This window comes from Nesoenas mayeri, assembly GCF_963082525.1.
Source record: "Nesoenas mayeri genome assembly, chromosome: 4".
Lineage (NCBI taxonomy): Eukaryota > Metazoa > Chordata > Aves > Columbiformes > Columbidae > Nesoenas > Nesoenas mayeri.
The window spans coordinates 34,078,777-34,089,426 of record NC_137540.1 but is presented as its reverse complement, the minus strand read 5'-3'; positions in this window follow the sequence as shown (position 1 = coordinate 34,089,426).

Below are 10,650 nucleotides of genomic sequence, written 5' to 3'. Positions count from 1 at the left end.
AAAAAATGTAAAGTAGATACATTGCAAAAAAAGCAAACTTCAACATGACCCTCTGGGATATATTAATAAGCATATGAGAAAAGAGTTATTCATTTATGCTAGTTGATACTGCTGGGATCTCACTCGGCCAGGATGACACTCAGTTTGAAATGTGTTCTTAAAGAAAAGGACAAATAGAGAGTCCGGAAGAAGAACAGTCAGAATGATGAGAGGTTTATGAAGTAAGAAGACAGTTTATTTTCTTTGGAAAAAATAAGACATTCTTGGAAAAGAATTATTTAGATGGGAGAAGAAGTATTTGTTGTTAGCTTTTCAGAAATGAAAAGTAGAAAAGGTCAAAACGTTGGAGGGCTGTTAGTGTTCTCAGATCACAAACAGCCAACACTATCTTAAGAGGCAAGCATCAGAAAATATGCCTGGTGCCTACTCAACAGAGACACTCAACATGAACAGACTTTAATGGAATTCTAGTTTTTTATTTATTTTACTCCTACAGCAATTGGAGCTGTAGGAAACAAGAGCTTGTCAGGCACAAGGATGTTCAAACTCCTCTCACGTGTTCTGCGTCCACTGTTGTCAAAGAGGAAGAGATGGCATCACACAAATACCTGCACAGCCCATAGGTAGGTCATGTCAGAATTCAGCCAACACAACTTCTGAGCTCCACTTTAATTGTCTGTTTCTTTTATGGCATACAGGGCCATTAACACTGCTACAACATGTTCTTAAGCTCCGAGACTGAGTAAGTAATTTCATACCACATCTATCTAGAATGCATTTGCAGAGGTCCAAGCTGCACCTTTATAATTGTGGTGCCAGGAAAAAATCTAAATCTGGAGACCTTCTGGTGAGAGTGAGGGAGAGTGGTGGGATAGGCTTATCTCCTGCTATTTTCCCCAATTTCTATCCATTTGTTATCTTGTGGAGACTGAGAATTCTCTCCATAATTTCCTTACAGCTCACAATCCTTTTTGCTCTGTGGAGCAAAACTCCCACAGAGCAACTCACTAGAGCTTAGTCAAGATGAAGGGCCAGCCATGATAGTTTGCACGACCAAGCATAATTCAGTATAATTTTTGTAAATGGCAAGTCATTAATTATGAACTTTGGTTAGCATAACCAGTTGCTTTACACCCAACTTTTGTGATTTAAGTACTGGTTTTCATTTCAAGAGTTATATGAATGTCGTCTCCTAGCAAGGCTATCCCAAATAAAAATACAAATACACAAAACTGGGGTTTGTGTCTGTTGGAATCCTAGATCTTACTTGAAGCAGTCAAAGCACTCAGTTTACAAGCAGCAGATGTGACTATGAAAAAAAAACTAAGTACTTCTATAAATTCTCTTTCATATTTTTGTAACAGAAATGTAAATTAAAATAAATGACAGAAATGAAACCAGCCACTAGACAAAGTCTAGAACATAATCATATTTATCTCGTAACAATAATTAAAGGATAGATTTCTCAGTGTTCAAAATATATGCAATCCTTAAAGTTTTTTACTATGAGGTAAAACACTTTTCCTTCCAAAGATCTTTTCCCCCAGTACAAAGCAACATGGACTTGTTACATCAGCCATTTCTCAGCGGTGTGGTTTTGACACATTATACAGGAGAGTTCAACTGGGCCCACAAGATCTTCAAGACAAATTTGGAAATTTGTTGCTTCTAACGCAAGTTACAGGGAAAATGTAGATGCTAATAGCCAGAGTTAGAATTTGGCCATGACACTATGAACTGAGACTAGAATCAAACAAACATGCTTTGATTCTTTCTGGAGTTATTTTTGAGGAAAAAATATATACAGCACATTTTGACTTATTGAAAAACAAGCCCAAATAACTATTTGCATTCAGATTTCTTCCCCAGCAGGCATTCCCCAGGATGTCTTATTTTGAGTGTACTTAAATTTTTAAATGTATGTTAAACATCAAAAATTTATTTTGTATAGCCATGTTGTCCCTTTACATGTCTCCCATGCTGCAATGATCATTATAGAGTCACTCCTTTGCTTCAGACACTGTAAGAGGTTCATGTTTTCTGGGGTCATAGCTCAGCTCTGGAAAAAAAAAACTCAAACTAGAAAGTGATATTTATTATTTTTTTTCTGTGTTTGCTTCAGGTCACTTTTGTTCTCAGACTGATGTCCACCTGGGCAGCTTGTGTCCATGATCACAGTTTAGCAGAAGCTCTACTGCCTTTGCTGAGTTATAGCCTTAGAACGTGGAAGTATCTGAAGCATTACCTGTTTTTGTTTCCCTACTCAGCTTCTAGAGAACTGCTCTGTCCCCTCCTCAACTTCTCTCAGATCTGACACTTAGTTCAGATTAGTGAATCCAGTTTAGGATCCTAATCCTTTGCTGTTCACTTCTCAGTTTGCATGCCCCACCAAAAGTTCACTTATGTTGTAAAGACAATATTAAAAATATTAACTTGAAACTCCATCTGTCTTTCTGGGCAATAATTTTTATAACAACATCAGTGCAAGCAGGGAAGGGCTATTAGGATAGTTGGCAGAAGGGATATATAACAGGACAGAAGCTTGAATAATTTAGCACAGAAAAAATGAAGGCCAAAGGGAATAAACTTAATCCCTCTAGGTATATCTGCTGGGTTAAACACTGGGGAAAGAGCGAAAGAGCTTTAAATAGTACTAGTTTAAGCATAAATGAGCATGTAGTGGTCATACACAAATTAGGGACAGAGATAAGGAGAAAATTTCTAACCATCACAGGAAAAAGGTTGTGGAACCCTCTATCTGTTAGAAATGGCAATCTATTTACTTGTTATATGTTTGGAAGTAACATTATGACACAGCCACAAGTGACAAGGGGGCAGTGGAAAATGGCAGCTTAAACCTATGAAGCTGCTTTATCACTACAAGTGCTTGAAAGAAAAACAAAGTCTGCTATGAAATCTATCCCACATGCAATATCTGAGAAGTGTCTGATAGTCCAAAAAATGTGGGGACAGTACATAGCTGCCCATTTTAACTCTTGTTTATCTTTAATTGTAAAAGAGACAATTAACAAGCATGGTTTTGGCTTAGATAAGGAAAATGCAGTATCTAACTGTAAGACCAATGTATTACATTCACTTAGACACGCAGTTTGGTCTTTGGCAACCTGAATCCAATTTCTTTCAGCAGTCATAAATCTCTGCAGCACACTTGTGTTCTGCCACAAAAATATTGTGTCCTTTAGCTGAAATAAATGAATAATTTATTTGTGTTTATAAGTAGAGATTTGTAACATCATCCTCACAACAACAACAACAAAATCTAGAAATGTTATGCGTATCTCCAAAGCAAAAAGTAGTATTTGTTAGTATTAAAAGGAAGACTGTTTTGGTGTTCTTCATAAGACTGTCTTAAAGTTCAGGAGAATCACTTTTTCTATGAGGCCTAAATCTGCTCTTATCCCTGAAATAACCCTATGGACTTTATTCCTACTACTTCCAAAAACCTTTCGATTCTCGTTGTAGAACCATCGCCTCCCAGAACAACATCAACAACATCTTTTGTCTTGTGCCAGCAATATATCATTAAAACTCATGGCAAGAGGAGACGACACCAGTCAAGATTCTGGGTAAGAAGGATGCAAGACAGACTTGGTGAATACAGTGAATGAACCACTATCTTGCTTAACAGGTGCTAGTGAAAGGTCGTAAAAAATAGCTAACAGTACTACAGCTTGTACAGTTTCTGTCCTGTGGATAAAGTGCATAGAACACTATAATTTCCAGGTCTGAAAACTGGATACATTTTAAATGTATGTAATTTAAACCAGGAATAAATCACTGAGCAGTGTCAGTATTTGCTCTGAAAGAAGAACTTATTTCTTAGGAGGATGAATAACGTCTGATGAAAACATCAGCCAAAAAGCTGCAGACAGCAAAGCTTGAAATGGTTTTAGTAAGTTTAAGAAAAGAAACAGTTATGCAGTGTAGATGGAAAATAACTTTTGGTTAGAGTAGATAATTTGCTTGGGAGCCAGGATTGGTCTCAGTTCTGATGTTACATTATACAGAGTGTATGCATTTTAATTAAATGTTACTCGGATAGATCTAAAATGTAGGACAGATCATTCACTGTATCAACAGGACATGCTGCCCTAGGATGCACAATCCTTCACAAAATTAACCAAATTGGTCCCAACTGTGAAAAGGGTCAGGTCATTTCAGCAATTAATCTGGTTTCCATCACACAAAATGTTCTATGTGAAAAAACCTCTTTCTGTTTAAATGGTTTAATTCTCAGTGGCCTGCAGCCAAAAAAACCCATTCTCTTTCTGCCTGTTTTGGAATTGCCTTAGATTGCAGGAACACTAACTCTTCTGTAGGAATCAAATGAAAGCAGAGTACAATGTATAGCAGGAACATGACCTACAAAGTAGAGTGGGTAATTAGAACATGGTTTAGAAGGTCTGTCATTAAATTTGCATTTACCACTAAGGCAGTCTCTTCCAACGATTTAATTGTAGATTAGAAAGTGACAAAAATTAGCGGGACAACACAGAGTTTGAATTTGCACTTCTGCAAACCAGCAGCTACAAATTTTCATGTTTTTTGGGCATGGGAGTCATGAAGACTGAGGGCATCACAAAATGAATTAGTAGAAAGAGAGTAGTTAAAAACAATTTTTAATTTTTTTTTTTTACTATTTCTAAGTCATGAGACTTCTCAATACCAACAGCAAGTCTATATTGCAAATCAGAAGGCTCTAAGCATTTTTGGCTACAGAAACTTGAAAGTTAACTTTCTGAAATAATCAGCCAGAGTTTTAAAATACTTTTATTCTCAGGCCCTATATCCAAAATATGTAAAATACCTACTGACTTTCTGTCTCCAGCATTAGGAAAAGCTTAAGCAACTATAACCTACTGAAAAGAGAAATTTAATACTAGGTCTCAGGAATTCTATTATAGACCTTGAAAAATCCTACATCTCAAATATCTCCAGTTGATATGTTTGCAATGTCCAGATGCAAACCCACACTAGAGATTTTTGAGAATGTTTTGAAAATCAGTCCTCTTAATATCTTGGGAAAGATCCAGACAAGGCTGCCATGGAGAAAAACAGTATGTTTTTGAAAATATATTTCTACCTGTACTGACACAATTATTTTTTCTAGCCCAGTGAGATGGTTATCAACGGGGTGGTGTAACAACCTCTGTAGATACTCTACCATTAACCTCTTGAGTGTCTTCTCACGCAAAAATTACTGTCACAGATAGCATCTCTGAAAAGAGTTAAGCTGGTGTTCGCTTGTTGCTGGGAATGTATGGGAGCGTGCTTTCTGACAGCAAATAGCTCATTGGCTGTTCTACTGCAGTGGTTCACTAAAAAGCTTAATATTATTCATAGTCTTTCACCACTTCTGAATTTATTTATTTTTTTTTTTCCTTTGCATCCAGTGACAATTCCTTTTATAAAAAAAGTTAATGTATTATTTAAACTGTTACACTTACTTGTCTACACAAAGACATAATACCCAGCAATTTGAAAAAACACAGAAGTATTTGCTTTGTTATTTTGCTTTGTCTCCAGACACTCGACATTTTCAGATCTTTTTACTTAGCTATTCTTCACATTCTTATTTTCTTGCAAGTGACTAACCTTTCAGAACTCTAGAGAATAAATTGTTTGCTTCTGCTTAGAAGGTAGGGAATAAATAAAAAATAACCTAAATAAAAGTATATTGCTCATTTCTTTATTTTATTTTTCCTTATTTCTCAATAGATAAATACTTGCAATATTCTCAAAGTCTTAAGCTGATTTTTTCACACTTTTCTGCCATAGTTCTTCAAAATAGTGCATCTGTGTATCTACAGCTCAAATCACATGCCAGTGACAGTGATGTGCTGCAGAGTGATAGCTGTTTTGATCTAGGACCAAGATACTTCCTGCAGATTGGCCCTTTCCCACATCACAAAATCTGTTCATGGAAGTGTTCAAAAGTTTTTGATTTGTGAAGTGCTAACTAGGGAAGGTGTAAATCACTTACAGCAAATTTAAACCTGCTATCAAGCATTTACTTCTCACAGATGCCTTTGAAATGGTCCATAGACTGAAAAGCATCTCCCCACAACATAGCTTTCAGATCACAAACTAATTTTCTTTTACTCCAGAGATTAATTATTTATCTATATACTGGCAGGTGGAAAAGAGAAGATTGTTTATTCTGTTTGTTGGTTTTTCCCACAGTTGAGAAGACTCCTTGGGAAGCAGGCGGTCAGCACAGTCAGTGCTATGGCATGGTCTTCCAGTTCTGGCTTGAGAAACCTTTTGATGTGACCATATCACTGAGTTGTAGCTGTCCTCAGCTTCAGAATGGGGTCACTGAAGTTGGTCATCAAAAGAACTGAACTGAGATGGGATCAGAGCAGCCTTGAGACAGCCCTCAGATCAAATAAAAGAAAATAAAATTTGTAATTTCTGTGTGAATCTGACTGGTGGGCAATTATTTATCTACCAAACATGAAAATTCATTTGCAAACAGTAAAATTATATAGTTCCAGGAAAAAAAATATACTTACATCAAGGCGGTTCCTAGGTACTGCAAGTTCTCCTTCAGAAGATTTACATCTACCATTGTGTTTGCAAAAAATAATTTATCCTCTGTAGCCAAGCCCTTGAGACCAATAATGCTGCATAATTTTTTGTCGACATTCACAGAAGCTGGGAATCAAGGTCTAGCACATTACATTTTGCATTTCTTGTCAAATTAATAAGCAGTAACAAAACCTTGCAGAAGACAGAATTCCCTATAATTTGGATGCCTTCCCTCCTCCAACCCCACTTTTACTTATTTAGGTGTAATATCGCTTAGAAATCTCAGTCTGAGACAATATTGTGTTTTCTGCTCATTAAAGGCTACATATCAACAGCTGTTTAAAGCAGTCTTCCTTTCTTCGCACATTAGAAAACATGTTCCGGAAAACTCTGACTCAACAGGAGCCAAAGTTTACTCTTGATCCACATTTTAGATTTCATATTATGGGACGAGCTGCACTGATCCAGCATGGTTGCAAATAATGAAGTTATGCTGATTTATATTAAGAATCTGGATAACTATACTTATTGCTCTTATTGCATTTTATAACATATATGTTCTTGAATTTCCTTATATTTTACAGTCATGGTTAAAATTGTCTGCTTCTAAATACTGCTGACATGTTTAGGGTTGTGATTACAATTACAGATTTTTCTGTTTAAATGTAAAAATGAAACTATCCATACTTGTCTATTGAGAAGAGTGGGAGAAAAGACATCAGGAATTTATAGTATGAAATAGGCAAACCTAAATTGCTGAAAAGAAACTCCCACAAAATCTCAAACCCCACCAATCAAATGGAAGAGATTTACAGGGCAATATCAGCACTGCTTTTTTGCCACAGACTTAATTCTGCACTAGCTTTGGGTTTATTTGAAATAGGCATATTTAATGCTGAATTATGTCAATTCATTTGCATAGTTGCCACTTTATATTTTGTTGGGTTAGATATTTTGAAACTATACTCAGCTTCATTTATATGAGCACTCAGATTTCTATCTCAGCAGTGCCAGAGGAAGTTACAAACAGAGAAAGCAGAGAGGTAAAACCTTGACATTGCAGGAAAAGTTTATGCCAACTAATGCTTCCAGAAAACTTCATGCAAAGTACTGATAACATCATAATGGTGGGAGAATGAGAGATCCAATTTCAGGAATTTTGAAGGAGGAACTATCCCCTCTGTGAGTAAAAGATGTATCAAACATTATTGATTTCTGTTCCAATGGAAGGTTAATTTCTTTGATCTGCTTTTTCTAACATACTCACGCTATAGTACAGCAGGACTAATTGAAGAGGAGGAGGTTAACATGGTTTCAGCCATTCTATGGTCCCTCCTTTCCACACCCATGTTCTTTAACCACTAGATTACACTCCGTTGACTCTTACACTGCAAAGCCACTCACAAGAAAGAAAGATGCATTTGCCCAACTGTTGTATGACTAGATGAAGGGTGTCACAAAAAAAAAAAAAAAGAGAGAGAAAGATGGTAAAGGAAACCCTTATCCCCACCCCCCCACCAAAAAAAACCCAAAACAACAACAAAACTTCCTACATCAGAACTCCTAAGCACAAAACACTAAATTGCATATTGCTCTTCCCTTAGAGGAGGAGATGTACAATATAAGTAGTCACTAGATAGAACTTAAAGAGATTTTTAAAAGCATTTCAGGAGCACTCTGAAATGATTTAGTCAGCAGAGGAAACCTGAATAAACCCTAAGTCATACACAAGCTTGGGTTTTGTTTTGACTCATCCTTTACTACAGTAGTGTTAATATTCTCTCCTCTGTGACAATTAACAGCGGCATTCATGTTCTCTTGAAGCAAAGGGAGCTAACTCAAATGTGTCAGCAGAAAGATTTTAAATAATACATTTTCACATCTTCAGTATTTTCTTGGACAGTTCCTAAATAGTAGCCTTCTCTAGTCCCAAGAGCAGGAAAGCAATCAATAAACTAGTTCTGCAGTAAAAACAAGACTTGTGTTAAGTTGCTCATCTCTTGAAACACGTCTCTGTTGCTAAACACAAAGGATGAAGACTGAACCATTTAATATTCTTCCAGAGTCCAACTAACACACTTTTATCCTACTTTGTTGGTGTTTTTTCGGTGTTTTTTGTTGTGGGTTTTTTTGTGTGTGTGGTTGTTTGGTTTTTTTGTTTTGTTTAGTTTTGTTTTTAGCAACAGGAAGCTATCTTGTAAAATGCTTATAGCCTTATGTCATTACTTTTAATTCAAAAGTGTGCAAATAGCCCTGGATCAGTTCCAGTGTTAGATAAGACACAGTACCCAGCAGCTTAGCTCAGATATGAATCCACTTAATTTGTTTATCTGGCAAGTTCAAATATATTTATTGAAATCAATGAAGTATTTTCTTGGTTTACATTAATGGTTAGATATCAATTAAAGCTGTTCTCCTTGAATAAGGTTTCATTTAGCATATAGTTGTGATAAAATGTGAAACTGTGCTTTGATTGAGTACCTGTATGACCTACATGATCCTTCTTTGGATCTTTAGCCTAGTAAGCATTTCTATGATGCACTAAACTGCTGATTAAGAATTTATTTTCTCATTACATATGCTATTTTTAAATTTGCATCTTTCTTATTTCCTTTATGGAAGGCCAGAACTTGCATACTAGCAATGTTTTCCTAGCAACTCATCTAAAAGACATGTAATTAAACCACAAAGTGCTTCTCAAAGATTTTACATAATGCAGTGGTAAAGCTTTTAGGTAAAACTAAGCAAAAGCAGATATGAAAAAGAACTGGCAAAATCTGCTCTTATCTGTTTCAGTATTCATACTGTATGGATCATTAAACTAATTAGTAGAAATTTAACTGCAGTTTTGGACCTCTATTTTATGGCATGGCCTGTTGGATTTCTCCCATTCTTTTCATTAGTAATGGAGGATCTGGAAATCTGAAAAAAAGTCTTGAAAAGTTTGAAAAAAATGTCTGTTAATTTTACCTGAGAGAGTTGAAGGGTTACTTCACACAACTCAAGCTGTTACACAAGTCCTGAACTAGAAAAAATTAGATTATGATTGAGGCCAGGTTCAACAGGTGAACTGGGCAAAATCTGACTAAGTTTTTCTCCTTATATTATTTAGTTCTGCATCTTTATTGGTCACCGAAATACGTTGTGTTAAAGATGTATCTTGAGTAAGCTGAAATCTGTCAAAATGACCCAATTCTTCCAGTCTTGAAAGCATTCGAGTTTCACTACTGGCTGCAGCAAAAAGCAAAATCTATCCATATCACTGAGATCTCCAGCAGACCTCCAAGATTTTACAAGTGCTTTGAAATACCCAGAGGATGCTAGGAAGAGTATACTTCTGATTTATCTCTGTGCCAAAGCTGAGCATAAAATTCTGGGAGCAGAAAATATCTCAGGAATTTATTTATTTTTTTCCTCCTTGAGGGAAGAGAGACCTTTTTACTTACCACACTAGGAGCAGAAGGCACTGTTGGGTGATGTTACAGGTAACACACCCTTTGTCTAGAGGCAAATGAGCACAAAGGAGGAGCATGCTCCAAGTAATATTTTTTTTAGCAATCTAATATTTCTTACAGTTATCTAGAAAAAGGGCAGGGTTGCCTCTTGAGAAACAGTAGTACAAAGCCTATGGTCTGTAGTATATCCTTGAAAATCTGAAGTACACTGTTCTGTGTTCTTCTAGCAGGAGCAACTTGAACCACTTGAGACTGATTAGAAAGACTGAGATCAGTGATTAAAAAAAATTCTCACATTTAATACACACTGAGAAATGCAGAGTTCTTAAAGAATAATACCCTTGTGTACAGCTTTACAAAGCCAAATATTAACACAGATTATTTACCTTCTCCACTTCCTTTATCTACAGCAAATCATAGAACAAGTGTATATTGTTTCTGTTGTCTGTGGAACTGAACACTTGTCCGGATTCAGCAAGAAGGGAATGAGACTGCACATGTTTTATTTCCCAATCTTAATTCAAGTCTGTATTAAAACATTTTGGTATCAGAAAGAGAATGTGTATAAACAGCTCTGCAAGATAGCAGGATGTTGTCAGATTATTTTGGTTAAGAACTCTTAGATTCACAATAACATTTGTTG